The sequence below is a fragment of the Amborella trichopoda genome, chromosome 9 (genome assembly GCF_054954075.1).
Source record: "Amborella trichopoda isolate Santa Cruz 75 chromosome 9, AtrichopodaSantaCruz75HAP2 v2.0, whole genome shotgun sequence".
Classification (NCBI taxonomy): Eukaryota; Viridiplantae; Streptophyta; class Magnoliopsida; order Amborellales; family Amborellaceae; genus Amborella; species Amborella trichopoda.
Window position 1 is genome coordinate 25,718,363 of NC_142344.1, and position 16,725 is coordinate 25,735,087.

Below are 16,725 nucleotides of genomic sequence, written 5' to 3' on the forward strand. Positions count from 1 at the left end.
ATCGTGTCCAACAAGACATCAGGTTCACCTCTAGGTTTTAGGCAAGTCTGCAGTCAGCCTTAAGAACCAGGCTTATCATTAGTACCACCTTTCACCCCCGAACAGAAGGGCAATCAGAGAGAACCATTCGAATTTTGGAAGACATGTTAAGGGCGTACATCACCGACTTTAAGGGAAACTGGGAAGACCATTTGCCTCTAATAGAATTTTCCTACAACAATAGCTTCTAAGACAATATTCAAATGACACCTTTCGAGGCCCTATATGGAAGAAAGTGTAGGTCTCCGATCTGTTGGGATGAAGTGGGCGAAAGAAAATTATTGGGGCCCGAATTTGTCAAATGACCTTTGAGAAAATTGCCTTAATTCTAGAACTGCTCAAGAGAACCCAAAATCGACAAAAGAGTTACGTCGACAACCTCAGGAGAGACCTTGAGTTTGATGTAGTTGATAAGGTCTTCCTGAAGGTATCACCTACGAAAAGCATAACGAGATTTGGCATAAAGGGAAAATTGAGCCCACGAATCATTAGGCCTTTTTGAAATCTTGGAAAGAATTGGAAACATAGCATACCGACTTACCCTGCCACCTGAACTGGCCAACATTCACAATGTTTTTCATGTAACGTTGCTAAGACAATATCAACCTGACCCGTCCCATGTTTTAGAGTACGAACCAATCCCGATCAGAGAAGACCTAACATATGTTGAACGACCAATTGGGATAATAGACAGGAGAGTGCAAGTTTTGCGTTGTAAAAAAATTCCCCTGATCCGGGTATTATGGCCATATCACACAAGAGAATAATCAACATGGGAACAGGAGGATGAAATTAGGGAGAAATGCCCCCACCTCTTTGATTAATGATTTTGGGCATAAAAACCATTTTTTAAGGGGGATGATGATGTAAGGGCCACAATTCAATTGAGCCTGATCACTCGCGGCAGTAGAAAGAAGGAAGTCGAAAGAGACGAAAGCGCACACCCAATGCTAAAGGTGAAAGATAGCGTCATCCATAAGTTTTGGCCTATTGTCATACATATAACATGGAGGCAATGCCGCGTGCAAATGAGGGCATTGTTGCAAGTACAAGGGTTAGCGCTATGTGCAGGCCAAACTAACGTCGCACACGATTGTAGGCATTGCCATGAGCGTAAGGAACAACGCCATGCACGGCATGAGGTAGCGTTGTCACGCATGCATCTTGGCCAAGCTCCTAAGGGCAAAGGCCCAACCATGGGATGAGAAGGCAACTGTGCCTTTATTGGGGCAATATGTGAATAGACATGACTGTGTTAACATTCACAATCACCTGTTGTAATGCCTGGTAAGCGACTTGCCCTGCCCATTGATGAAACATTGATCCATTTTGTTTATGCATCAACATTGATCCATTTTGTTAAAATTCAGGACACATTTGAATCTCTCCCCTTTGGCTTCATAGAAGACTGTTTCAATTTTGACACATAAACCCTTGCTACAGTCAACCACGACAAAGGCACCATCTCATATGAAGGGTTGTCATAACCTCTTAGCAAAAGCCCACGTGCACTGGCAAATCAATCAAATTGATGAGATATTTATTTCCACATCTTTCCCTCTTTAAACTCCTAAGAACGCATTGGACATTTCATAGTAGAGAGAGACCCCAAGCAATTTGATGGTTACATGCTGTGACTCATCTTGTCAGATATTTGTCATCTACGCATCTGCTATTTCGTGAGATGGGACAATGACAGCAAGCCACATGACAGTCTGTAAAAGAAGGTTTACCTGAGAGGGAACATATTAACCACCATCAAGACATGGTAAAATAAATGCACATCTAATATAAAAATGGAAAACTATACTCACAATCTATCATAAAAAATGCATGTAAACCACCAACATTTATGGCAGAAAAAGAAAAACAAACCCGCCAGTATAAATAAAAAGAAAATTAATCTCACATTTATTACAAAATAAAAAAATAAACCAAACACCTTTTTCATTTGAAGGCATATGTGGAAGTTGAAGCATCCCATGCTTGATGTGGCGAATGATGGAAACATTTCTTATGTTACACTTCAGATCTATGATCCTATGTGGTTCCTGTGTGGTGAAGTTCACCTGTAGTAAACAGAATACTTGCACTAGTATTTGAATGAAACAAGAAAAGGCTCAAAGAGTACTAATGAGTGAAAGATACCAAACATTTGACTAATCTCAAAGATCACCAGACAAAAGAATAAGATTCAGTTCCCACAATATCATCATCCGAACCTTATCTCAACTATTTGGTTCGGTTACACGAATCAGATTCAGGATTCATGAAAAGATGTGGCACAGTTTTATGTTAGTTGCCTACCTAACACAACTCTCCTCCTTTACAGAGGCTTGGGACTGGCATGACCAGCATGGGGCCAATCAAGGCAGAGTCAGTTCCCGCAATGTGTACAAGGAAATTTAGTTGAAATAGAGATGGTTGAACACTAAACCTGCCCCAGTACCTTACTGAAGCTATACGTTACAGCAAGGAATCAAACAACCAAAAAGATGTCCAAATTCAGAAAAAATGGGAAAAAAATACAGGTAAAGCTGATTTAAATTTGCACAGTAAAAAAATTAGTTTTTTTTTTCCTCTTTTTCTATTTCAGATTGGTGTCACAGAAATTTTAACTCCAAAAGGCACATGGAAACAACTATAGTGAGAGAAATGCAACCATATCAGCATAACAAGGAGAGCCATGTAACCGTACCTCCAGAGAAATGTGTCAGAAAAGATGTACTATCAAGTTCATCTTAGTGCCAGAAGCATATTTGTTTAAAAGTTGCGGTCATGGGCCTCTTGGCCATAGTTAGCAACTTGCCTAATGGTATATAAATATGTGGGCAACAATATCAATATTAGTTTGATTTTGGGCCAAAAAATGGAGGAAGAAAATGGGCCACAGAGTACCAAGAAAAACATTGAGAAAGATGCGGTAACTTTGGATTTGCCTCAAACAATCGAACTTTAAAAACAGGCATAAATGTGTATGTCTTTTGGTGAATTTGTCTGGTAGAATAGTAAAAACAATGAATTAGAAGTACAACAAGGGAAATTTTCAATTCATAAAGTAACTAATCAAATACTAGATCATCACTAAGACCATGCCATTTTTAGCTAGTAAAACTCATCCCACGAACTAAAATTGAATGAGCTAAAATAGTTGACTATGAATACCAAGTTCTAATACAGGGCTTTAGAAGATCAAATATAAAAAATAAAGGGAGAAAGAGAGGACAAGACGAGGACGGGGGGAGGTCGAGATAAGATTTCTATTTTATATACAATTCTGATGAAAATAATGTGATTATGTATAATTCCGATGAAATAGCATACAGAAAATGAGAGAGAGAGAGAGAAATAAATGAGAATTTTTAAAAAAAGCATACGTAATTTTAAGAAGAGTTTTAGAAGTTCTTTTGCATAGATACATAATATAGATATTTCTTTTAAAGAAAATGTTAACTGTATTATATTAAGTAAAAGGGCAGTACAAGTTACAAAAAATGCTGACCGCACCAGGGGAGCGATCTTATGCCACCAAGAAGGTGGCCGAAGCAAAAAAATGCCATTCAAGCATGGGGTTACACCAAAAAGACAAAAGGAATAAACTTCTAGGAAATTGCTTGGGAAGCACCCTCTTTAACCAGAACGTCGGCCACCTGATTGGCCTTGTGCCAAGTATATCTCCAGAAGACCTGTGTACGCCTGCAAATGTCAAAGATTTCATCAAATACTACTGGAAGTCTTCAGGGTGGGGTTGCCTCACAAGTCTCCCATGAGAGAACATTTCAAGTGTCACCCTCAACAACCAAGGATTGTGCTCCAAGAGGGATTGAAATGTTTTAGGCCCTCCAAAACCGCCGTAATGGAGTCCGCTAGGCCTAATAGGAGAGGTATAGGAGAAAAAAGTATCGCATCCATGATTCCAAAAGACACCCTCAATGCCTGCAATACCTAGGTTCACAACGAGGACCCGTCAAAATTGAGTTTGATTTGACCTATTCCAGGGGTCTCCAAAGGAATGCACAGGGGACATGTCAGGGCTGAAGAATAATGGAAGGCCAGTTGAGAAGATCTGTGGAAGAAAGGAGCTTGAAGTGGTTGTGGTTAGTGGCCCAGAAGAGCACCATGGACCTGACTTTTTCTTTCAAGGTGTGCCAATGGGAAATTTGGCCCTGGAAGATTCTTTGGTTGCGTTCTCTCCAGATTGTTATAATATAGATAATTTTTTTTTCAAAAAAAAAAAAAAAATCTTTTCTTTAATATATTCTAAAAATCACAATTTTAAAATGTTTCTTAATAATGGGGTCTGAAAATGCCATTTCATAAATGGAGTATTGGCAACTAAGGTCATGAACACACACTTTGCCATGACCTGAACATACCGTAACTGACCATTTACAAATTTTTGGGACCCTATGTATGCTCGTTCCACCAAGTAAATAATAACATGATATTGAGCATCATGATATGGGAATATGTATGGATATATGCATTTCATCTGGTCATATTTTGTGACTGTAGTAAATGCCCCATAAGGAACATAGAAAATTTAAAGTACACCTAACTGCTTGTGCAAGTTTTCTCTGTTCCAGCCATCTCATCTTTTTTCTGTACCAGCCATCTCGTGCAAGTTTTCTCTGTACCAGCCATCTCATCTTTAACAGCCAGTACTTACAGTTTTGCCAAGATTTCTTTCTGCCTGAGTCCCATATAAAAGCACCTAAACAGAAATTAAAGACCTAAGCCTAAGCCCTCGAGGCATCCTCAGAAATAATACTTCCAGTAGCAAACTAAATATGGGATGCACTCTCTGAGGCACCACACTGCACAACCTTATAAGGGTGAAATCCAACCAAGAGTTGAACAACTTCATTAAGAAACCTTATTATGTATTCCACAACCATAGTGCATATCGAGGGTACAGGTTTGCCCTTTCACAAACCTCTTGAACTGTTTAATACCCCTTGATGACATTACTCTCCTGAGAATTGCGGTCGTGTAAAGACCGGCCCCAAATATCTCACCAAGGCAACCCTCCAGATTAAAAAGTCATAAACTCAAACTCCACATAATCATAAGCTAATTTAAGGCCTATCTTAAAAACAACCAGCAACCCATTATTATGCAAGCTCAAATCTGCTGCAACACAATACAAACATAACATCTTCTCAAATACCACATCTGAAAGTAGATACATGTATAAAGGTTTTGTATCATCAGATACATTGTATCGTTGAATCTCCCACTCATGGAAGAATGTGAGGTAATCAATATATCATGTCCTTAACCTCCTAGGAGGCAAAAATGACCACCAGCCTCTTTACCACATTTGGAATGGGAAATGTGAGGATCACAATCGATCTATCATGTCCATTGTCTTCTTGGTGGCTGAAAAGCCCAATGGTCCTCTTTACCAACTAGTTCAGATAAAGTTGCGTCAATGGAATCCTAGCAACGAAATAATATCTTTTCAAATACCACTTCTGAAATATGGAGACATGTCCAAAGGTTTCATTGTATTCTTGAATGTCGTCCTCCGGTGCACATTTTGGAATGTGGAAGAATGTAAGGAATGCGAGACAAAACATGGTTAACAGCCTAGGTTTTTTTTTTTTTGGGAGAAAGTTAACCTTAAATTAATAATAAGGAAATACTGCAAACCAAAAGTATAGGCTATCCTCAGGGCGGAAGCTCTATATACAGAAACCCCTTCCTAAGGGGGGATGAGAAAGTACAATAAAAAAGCCATCCTTTTGTTACAATGAAGTTGTAACAAAGCAACCAACAAAACGAAGCCGATCCCAAAAAGTGCTACGGGAAATGCTGGGTAGCTGCCTCCTTAGCAAGGGTGTCTGCTTCAATGCTGGGTGGCCACCTCCTTTGCGAGGGTGTCTGCTTCCTAGTTTGATTCCAGCCAAGCGTGCTTCCATAACACGTGCATATCCCTGCAAAAGTGGTTAATTTCATCAAAAATATGAGCCAAGACCCAAGAATGGGGAGGAAGAGTTTGAACCCAGGCAATAACATTCTTGGAATCTCCCTCAATGGTAACAAAAACTATCCTATGGATTTGAATAAGCTTGAGCCCCTCGAGTAGAGCCTTCACATCGGCTTCCGTAGAGTCGGAAAGACCAATGAATTTGGAGATGAAGGCAATAGTTGAACTGAGGTGGTCCCTGAGTAAGGCACCTACCCACAGTACCGAGGTCACCCAAAGAGTAGCCATCGAAATTAAGCTTGAATTGGCCAATTTGACGCTCAAGGTGGGCACTTTCGATTAAAATGAAGGATTGTAGCCCAATCCTAATAAAAGGCAGAAGGAGGAACCCCTTTGCAGCTTTTGTGGTTGGTTGGTCAAAACACAACCAGAAGTACTGAACCATGAGGAGTGCTCCCCCCGGAAAATCCTATTATTGCACTCTATCCAAATTGCCCAAAGAGAGTCATCGAGGACTTCCATAAAAGAATACCTACCTTAGGCTAGGAAAGGTCGAAGGGCGTTTAAGATAAAGAATAGTGGCTGGTACAATCCACTGACAATCGAAGAGGCGAAGAATTTCACCCCAAATTGTGAAAGCGAAAGGCCAGTGCAAAAATAGGTGGGTATTGGTTCCTCGTCTGCATACAAAGGGCGCATAGATTTGGTTAAAGGGATTCCTCATCTTTGTAACTGGTCGACTGTGAGCACCCTCTGGGAGAGGGATAGCCACGTGAAGACCTGAATTTTTGGAGGGGCAAAAGAGGGTCCAAATGATGTGATCAGTTCCTTGGGTAGCAATAAAACAAGTATGAAGGGCGGAAGCAACATCAGTGAAGTGGATAATCTCAGAGTCACTTAGCGCTCTTCTAAAGACTGGGTTCCAAGAACGAGAGGACCCAGCCACAGTCATTTCGTCTACCACCGTTGATCCCTGTGAGCGAGCAAGCAAGTACAGGTCCGGGTACCTTTCCATTAATGGTTCTTGGCCGAACCAAATGTCTTCCCAAAAAAAGAATCCGGCCCCCAAGTTTAGGGTGAAAATGAATACATTTTTTGAACAATTGAAACGATGAGCACATAGATTTCCAAATCCCAGAAGATCTATTATTGTTTCTGCAGTCAAGTAACCACGGAGTAAAAGAAATGAGATATTTGTGCCTGAGGATATCGATCTATAACTGATCACTTTGAGTAGCCAAGCGCCACTACCACTTTCCGTATTATGTTTCCTCAAAATCCTGATCCCTAAACCCCCGAGCCTTTTAGGTCGACAAAGTGTTTCCCAAGAGATAAGGTAAAATTTCTGGTTCACTGCTTCTCCTGACCAAAAGAATTTGTGGAATAACTGTTCGAGCCGAGAGCTCACCGCCACCGGAATATGAAAAATAGACATCTGGTAGACAGGTATGTTCGCCAAGGTGGCTTTAATAAGAGTTAACCTTCCTACCGATGATAGGAAACGACCCTTCCAGCCCACTACTTTTTGGTCCAACTTGTCAATGATATGCGACCACGAGCTCTTCTTTGGTTTTCCAATGCAGAGGGGTATGCCGAGATAGTTGGAAGGGAGAGGTTCAGCCTCAAAACCCCAACTATCCGCAAACTCCTTAAGTGTAGGAAAATCAACCGCTATCCCCATCAACTTAGACTTATAGAATTGACTTTGAAGCTGCAGCAAATTTGAAGCATCTAAGGAACAAGAAAAGATTGCTGATTTCTTCAGGTGAAGCATTGAAAAAGACCAGGGTATCGTCCGCATATTGGAGATGGGAGACGGTGGGGCCCTGGTTTCCCCAAGAGAAGCCATTCATACTACCAGCTGCGAACATCCAGGAAATGGACTAGCTAAAAACTTCTATTGAGATGGTGGTTAACAGCCTAGTTACCACACATAATGTGGAAAACATGAGAACTACAATCAATCTATGCCCTTAGTCTTCTTCTAGGAGGCCAAATAGGCCAATGGCCGTCTTTACCAAAAAGCTAAGAAAACGTCTCACCAGTGGAATGCCAGAATGAAAGCAATGTCATGACAAATGACTCCAGTTATGTCGCAAATGAATGAAAAAAGAAAAAACAGATAATTCTTAACCTAAAGTATTCCATCTAACAGGACTATGATCCACATTTCTTATAGCCAATTTCCCATCAATGTTTAAAAAAGGCACCAGCCTTGCTGCCTAGGTGGTCCGACTAGTCTAATAGAGGTCATCTCCTCATGCATTAAGGAAAAGGTGGGGTACCAAGGAGGTGGAGACTAGTCACCCGACTAGGCGGCTAAGAAGCCGACTAGTGGCTACCTTCAGGTGGGTTCGTAGGCACTGCCTTTTAAACTCGCGCGACCAGGCAGCAAAAACCCTCAGTGGAGGGTAAAAAACATAATTTCCCCCCTCGTTATGTTTTGGGGGGCATTTCAAACCCCCAAAACGTATTTTGTTTGAGTTATAGAGAGAAAAACACCCAAAAATGAATTTTTTGTGATTTTTTGAAGATCCAAAATTTTCTCAAAGTTTTCAATTTCTTGCGAAATCGAAAAGCAATCAGCCCCATACTTTTTGTGGGTCGATTTGGTTAGAATAGAAGACTTTTGGCCCTCATGGGGCATTGATTCGAGCCAAGATCTTGTTCATATAAAAAAGGTTCATATATTTCGATCTTTTTGGTTTATGGTTTATGTGATATTTACGAATATTTGCTTTAGTGGTCTTTTGTCCCTTCTCTTTGGTTTTTTTTTCCTTGTAAATTACTTCAAGAATTTCAAGTTTCGGATTGTATGCATGTTTTGTAGGCTTGATTGAAAAAGGACCAAATGACCAATAATGTGTATTTCTTTTTTTGCATGGATTTTTTTTCTTGTACCTTTATTTTGAATTTATGTTTGGAGTGGTGAAGCCAAATTCCATAATGGGTTATTGTTTGTGTTTAATGGCATTTTAGTGAGATGGGGCAACCCAATCTTATTGAAATCTCTGAAACTTAATCAAAATTGTTTATTTGATTATTTCTATTTAATTTCTTGATTGCTTTCTTGTTCTTGTATTTTTTTTATTTTTGAAGATAATGTTTGGATTTGTGCCCCATAATCCATTGAGGGCTTTTCTTTGTGCTTAGTAGCAATTTTACCAAGATTGGGTAAGCCAATCTTATCAAAATGTCCAAAACAGTGAAACTTAATTGAAATTGTTTATTTCTATTTAATTTTCTTGTTTGGTTTCTTATTCTTGTATTTTTTTTTTTTTTGAAGATAGTGTTTGGATTTGTGCCTCATAATCCATAGAGGACTTTTCCTTGTGCTTAGTGGAATTTTAGTAAGATTGGGTAAGCCAATCTTATTAAATCTCTGAAACAGTGAAACTTAATTGAAATTGTTTGCTTATATTTAATTTTCTTGTTTGGTTTCTTGCTCTTGTACTTTTTTAAAAAGTTAATTCTATTGTAAATGGACTTTCAATTTGTTTTCACCTTTCAAGTTTTGATTATGTGAAGATGTCTTCTTCTAGTTCTAGCAAACAAACTGATCCAGGGTGGAAATATGGCATGGGCCCTAATCCCAATGATAAAAATTGTGCAGAGTGCAAATTTTGTAAGGAAAAATACAATGGCAGCATAGAATGAAGAAACATTTAGCCGGTATGAGAGGGCATGTGGCCCCAGGTACCCAAGTCCCTGTAGATGTTAGGAACGAGATGCTGGATTATCAAGAAGGGGTTGGAAACAAGAAGAAAGCAGCAAAGGAAAAACTCGAAGATATCACTAGGTCAGTTGAAATTTGGGGATATAGAGTGGATGATGAAGTAGCTCAAGAATGGGGCGCTCTTAATACACCAATGAATATTGGGCAGAGAAGACCTAAAGCAAGGGGGCCTATGGATACTTATTTTCGACCCCCTGCTCCGGAGGATGCAATTCGCAAAAAGGGGCAGACAGCTATTGAAAACAGTTACAAAAAAGAACAAAAAGAAAAGGGTGATCAATATGTTGCAAGATGGGTTTATCAAGGTGGCATCTCATTCAATGCCACTAGTTCGCAGAGCTTCCAGATCATGATGGAAGCAGTGGGACAATATGGCCCAGGATATAAAGTGCCATCATAATATCAACTCAAAGAGCCCTCTTAAAAGAGAAGTGGACCTCACTAATGAATATTTCAAGACTCATAAGGACACATATGGTAGATATGGGGTTATTATAATGACTGACTCATGGACCGATAGAAGGCCCATGAGCATTATGAAGTTGTTGGTAAATTGTCCAATGGGAACAATGCTTCTAAGGCCCATGGATGCGTCGGACAAGATACATGATGTAGATTTCATTCTTGGTTTGGTAGAAAAATCCATCGAGGAAATGGGAGAGAGCCATGTAGTTCAGATGGTTACAACCATGGCTTCAGCCAACATGGTAGCAGGTAGAACGTTGGAGGCCAATAAGTCACACATCTTTTGGACACCATGCGCAGCTTGTGGCAAAAAGCAAGAAAACGTTCGTGGCCAGTCGTATAAAGAAAGCAAGGGCCATCAACATATTCATATACAATACAACGACACCTATGTGTTGGCTATGATGAGGAAGTTCAATGAAAATAGGAAATTGGTGAGGCCTGGAGTTACAAGACTTGCCACCTATTTGTGTTTGCTTTCTATTATGGCGCAAAAGCGTAAGCTTAGGGAGATGTTTGTATCTCAAGAATGGGTTCAATGCAAGTGGGCAAATACAAGTGTTGGGAAGATGGTGGCCGATCTAGTTTTAGCACCATCCTTATGGAATGGGGTTACTAGTGGCCTTTGAACCTTTAGTTAAGATTATGCGCTTTGTTGATAGTGAGAAGAAGCCAGCAGCGAGTCATATATACCAGGCATTAGAGGTTGTGAAGAAGGAGATTACGAAAAAATTTGATTACTATAAAAGATATACTCTCCAATTTTGAAGATAGTTGAAGATAAATGGGACAGCCAATTAGAGAGGCCCATTCACCTAGCAGGGTATTATTTTAATCCTGCTTATTTCTATGAAAACCCAAATATTGATGCTCAGGGACGCTTTATGTCAGCAATCAACAAGTGTTTAATGAAACTCATCCCTAGTATAGAAGAACAAGACCGAATGTCAAGAGATTTAAATAAGGATAGATTATCACTTGGGACACTTGGTAGGCAGATGAAGACGCTCTTTGCTAGTAAGTTTCCATTTTGTCTTTTGATGGTGAATTTGTTATTTGAGTACTTTGTTAGTTTGTTCTAGTAGTCTAGGTAAACCTTATGATACCTATTTATATAGATTTCTATTCTCTTTTTATTTTTAAGGTTCATGGTGGACCAACTATGGTCAAAGCGCTAGGCACTTCAAGAAGATGGCCATGCGCATTTTGAGCTTGACATGCACCCCCATCTGGTTGGGAGTGCAACTTTAGTTCTTTTGAGATGGTAATCTCTTTCTCCACTAAATTAATATTTTAAATATTTTCAAAATCTTTGATAATTTCATTGATCATTGATTCATTATATTTGACGTAACATATTCATACGAAGAAGAGAAACAGGCTTGAACAGAAAAGATTGAATGACCTCGTCGTCATTCAATATAATCAAGCTCAAGGAACGTTACCTAGAAAGGGATAGCAATGACCCCATTGTTATCAGTGAGATGGATGATACATCTGAGAGGTTGGTCGATGCCGGAGGTGATCCCATATTCAAAGCATAAGTCTTGACTTAGACCCAAGTACGGCAGGCAACTGGAAGTCAATTAAGCCCTACGAGGGCCACAAGATCTCAATCTCACTGAATGGGAAATAAAAGAGTGACGGAGGAGGAGTCAAATTCACAGGAGACAGGGGAAGAGGAAGAATATATAGGGCAGGGAGACAACTCTGATGATGACAGCATGGCGTCAACATCATCAGATGGTGGCCTTGGTGGTGGTCGTGGTGGACATGGTGGTCCTAGCGCACATCGAGACATTGTTGGTACTGATAATGAAACTCAATTACCAAACTGAGTTCATCATCACATATTTACATGATCACATCTGATGCAATGTTGGGACTTGGGACTTGGGAGTATGGAGTTGGGACTTCTTTTTTAAGTGTTCTTTGTTTCACTTGGCTGTGATGAACTAGTATTGTGGAATCATGATTTTGGGTAATATGTATTACTATTGGGCATCTTTTCAATGGCAATTTTATATTTGATAATTGATATTTAATATATCAATATATGTATGAAATATGGTGAATCAGCAACTTAGACAATCTGTTTTACTAATATTTCTAAAAAACTACAGTTTTGGAGACAATTTAGAGGCAACCAAAAACCCCTCTTAATAGACCCCCTGGGGACTAGACCCCTAAGTTTCCTAGAAGGCTGCCTTGCCACCTAGACGGCCAGCACCCTTGGCCTACTAGGCGCCCACATCCGCTATTTTTAAAATTGTTTCCCATAATAGGTTTACAAACTTTCTACCATGAGGATTTTTTTTACTTACAACCAAAAAATTGTTAGTATAGAAATAGAGCATTTGGATAATTGAAATATAGAGGAATGACATATTTAAACACCACAGAAGCTAATTAGCCTAAAAAGTAAATTAAATTAATTCAAGGGAATAATATTGCTTCAAGAACTTGATATTACATAGTGAAAGTAATTCAATGACGAAGAATTCCACAGCACAAAAAAGAAAACAAAATTAGTTCATGACATTACGACATGTAGATAATGAAACAGTTTGGATGCCAGCTTTGAAATGACAAATTGAAAAGTTCAAATTAAAATACCTTACAGTGCACTTTGGATTCATTCCAGTGATCTTATGTTTGAATTCGCAGAAAAATAAAAGATGCAGATATATCGTGATAAGAATAAAACAAAAATAATAAATATTATGGACAATCAAGGACATATCTTTTACAAGGTACGGAACTAGTTTGACCAATGTTAATCAAACTCTGATTGTGATGTAGACCTTACGCCCCATGAATTTATCGTTGAGCTTTTTAATATGTCAATGGGTTGTTTTAGCTTTTTAATATTTTTATTATTGGGTTGTTCTTAAGACGCTCAAGGGCCAAACAAACCTTTGTGGCATGACAGGCCAGGCTCCCACGTCGGTATTCTAACCTCATGGTCAAATGATGGGTTTGATGGCACACCACACCACGGTGACCAGTTTCTCAGTCCATGGTGTGTTTAGAACTAGGGAACACTGGAAAACAAACGAGACAAACACATGCTCACCCTAGGGACACACTGCGACTACCATGAGGATGCATAAGGACATAAGGCGATAGGTCATTTTCTGTCTCAAGAAATAGTTTTGGCATGTCACAATTATCAGGCGCATTCCAGAATTTCTTTTAGCTCTAAGTTTATTAAGGTTGTCATAAAATCCAGAATACTGGGAGTTCCCATACTCGCCATTTTCCTTTTCCAAAGTTTGCTCTTCATGACAGTGTTCGCTGAATGAACCAATCAATGTCATATAAAATAAAAGCTTTTTGTAATTTTGTGGCCCCATTGATGACAGGCCCCAATATAGACGCATAGAAATGATACAAAAATAAGTTATGAAAAGAAAAGTATGAGCAAATAAAACTGAAGGAAATTGAAAAAATAAAAATGAACATTCGCCAGCTCTGAGCCCTTAAAAGAATCCAAAGAAATTGCTAATATTACAAAAATATTAGGAGAATAATCACAGAATCATATCCAAGGAGATATTGCTAATATCACGAATATCACAGAAAAAGATCCAAAGATAGCATTGACTATACGGATAGATGCAAGATTTATTGCCGTTGGAAGTCAGCATTGCCACTGGTCAACTCATTGTTCAAAAAGACCTCTTAAGCTTTCACATATAACACCAATAGCATAGGGCTAATTACAGTGTTAAAAAACTCAGCCCTACCAGAACCAAGTAACTTGGGCAAGTCCTAGTGGTGGACTCGTCTAAGTCCTTCAAAAGCGTATAAAGGGGTCACAAAATTGCCAAAAAGAAAAAAAATTCTAAAATTTGTTCAAAATCAATAAAAAACAAAAGAAGTTATAAACATCATTTAAAGTCCATAAAAGATTTAAAAAGTATATAGTCGATGGATTATGAAAAAAATTGATTTATATCTTGAAACAATTTAGAAAAATCCAAAAAAAGGAAAATAGAAAATTACAGCATTTAATAAGAAAAAATCACGAATCATCATAAAAACATAAAAATTAGGTAGAAACATATTTATGTACCATTTAGTAACGAAGTGTTCTATTTCTTAAACAAACCCAAGTTTGACTAAGACACTTACCTCGACAGGGTACCGAGACCAAGTCTGAGTCAATCCAGCCAAGTTTTGAACCATTGGCTAATTATGATGAGAATAAACAATCACCCATGAATTAGGTCAGATCAAGTGTAAGCCAACTAGGGATGTGATTAATTTTATTTTCTGCAACTGTATGATAGATTTATACTCTTCTAGAGTTGAATAATCAATACTCAAAGCAAATTTAAGGTATAATTCATGACAGCCGGTATTGATGCTAGCTTCCTTCTATGTATTCCCTTGATCATGAAGGTAAAACATTGTCAATTGAAGCAAAAGTACTTCAAATTACGAACTTCAGGAACCTTTTTATCAATGCAAACAATAAGATGTAGATTACAAAAAGAAGTACATATTATTATAGTACAATTTTCTTTTTGAAAATCAAAATAGGAGTTAAATAGGGGAATCGTACTCTTTGTAGCCAAAAAAATCTAAAACAGATCATTACCAGAGAGTCATACAGTGTAGATTACAGAAAGCAAGTAGACGCCAAGAACACAAGGAGAAGCAAGAAGAAGATGAAGCAGAGTCATTGAAAACAAAAGTTGGCAAAAGATTCAAGGCTCAGATCAATCAGAAGAGAATTCACAATCTCCTCTGCGAAAATTCCATGTAACAAACGGAAATAGTAGACACAATATTACTATAAAATAAATAAATTTCAAAGAATGACAGAGAGGCATGCCTAGGGCATAGGCAAGAACCCAAAATAGACCAGGATCCCAACCCATAGACCAAATAAATTTCCAAAACGCAAATCTATCAAAAAGAGAAAACAGTAAAAACAAACAATGCTTAAAACAAAATCAATAAACTTTAGTGCTCAAAACAAAATCAATAAACTTTAGCAGAGATGTATTCATCCATTAGAGATTCAATTTTGATACATCTACAAATAATTGAAATGTCAATTTCATAATTCTACAAATCAGTGAAATGCCAAATTGATAATTCACCTCGCGGTCAAAAAACATGTTACAAATAATTGAAATGTCAATTTCATAATTCTATAAATCAGTGAAATGCCAAATTGATAATTCACCTCCTGGTCGCAAAACATGTTGCATGTCCAAAAATAATCACTTGCCCCTAAAAAAGGTGTCACACTAACTCCTATCAATCATTCACCCAAATTTCATTACTGGAAATCGAAAGCAAAAAATATAACCAGTCCTGAAACTATATCGCTCCATGGACCATATAAGACGTAAAGAGGAACTTTTAATTCAATTATCAAGACCCATTACAGTCAAAGACCAAGTGAGAAACTAAAAGAACTAAAAACTATAGAGAAAAGTTGACAATAAACTAGAGAGAAAAGTTGACAATGTACAAATCGATGGATGATTTGTGCTCCTAATAATGAGCATTGAAATGTTGTAGGATTTACTGTACTGCGAACTTACATATTGATTTCTGCGCAAATGATTACATAAATCATCGCACATCTTTAAAATTAATTGGGATGACAACAAATACATTTCGTGTTTTAATAAGGAATCCTCAACCCACCTGCCAGCTTCACACCTCCTCTTTCTTAAGATCATCAAGAAGCTTTTGCAGCTCTTGCAACCTGGTCGCCCAGTCGCTCTTGATGACAATGGGCCGCACATCTTGGTCATCGACCAAATCCTCGTTGCTCATCGTCTTCTTCCTATCTCTTCTACGAGGGCTCGTACTGACTGGTTTCTTGGCAGAGGAAGCCTTGTGCAAAGCCAGCAAAACATCCAACCCACTTAGATGTGGCTCCTGCGGTGCCTTCTTCTTCTCTTTCTCCACTCCATAGCCTCCTCGTGGCATTTGTGCATCTTCGCCGCTGTACGATTTCTTGGGGGGAAGCTTCTTCGGAATGGGTTGTGATTGGATAGAGGTGAGAAGAGCACGACCTAAGCCACCTATGCTGCTGCTCACATTTGAATCGTCTGGTGGTGTTGAAGAGGAGGAGCGTGCGCGTTTGTTGGCCGATGATATTATTAGGGTTTGGGATTTGTGAAGGTTGGGCGAGAGTATTATTAGGATTTGAGGAGAAGAGGGGAGTATAGCCATAGCCATGGCCGCGTCCAAACCCCCAACTGCTGGCTCTGTATCTCACTCTCTGTGCTTGCGATTCCAGACTTTTTTTCTCTGTTTTTTTAATTTTTTTGGGTAATTTATTGGGGAAAACAAGGCTCTACCCGATGTTTCAATAGATCAGGGAGTTTTTCTTTACCCGTTTTTCAATTAATCATGGAGAGGCAATGTACCCGGACGCACGACACAAGTCCGTGTATAGGGCCAAGTATGGACCCACAAGTAGGGTCCGGGTCCGAGTCCGAGTCCAATAAAGGATATCCGGATAGTCCCAAGTTCAAGGTCCTATTAGATCCGATCCGACGGGTACCCGAACCCGAACCCG

General features: G+C 38.9%; 1 non-coding gene across 1 annotated transcript; it reads right to left on the reverse strand.

The window, feature by feature from the left end:
• Positions 1-990: 990 nt before the first annotated feature.
• LOC18436513 (uncharacterized) lies at positions 991-16,517 on the reverse strand. The gene is made up of 3 exons (XR_016041554.1): positions 15,843-16,517; positions 1,982-5,978; positions 991-1,772 (listed from the first exon to the last, which is right to left on the reverse strand). It is a non-coding gene; the product is annotated as an uncharacterized LOC18436513 (transcript).
• Between the last annotated feature and the right edge of the window lie 208 nt (positions 16,518-16,725).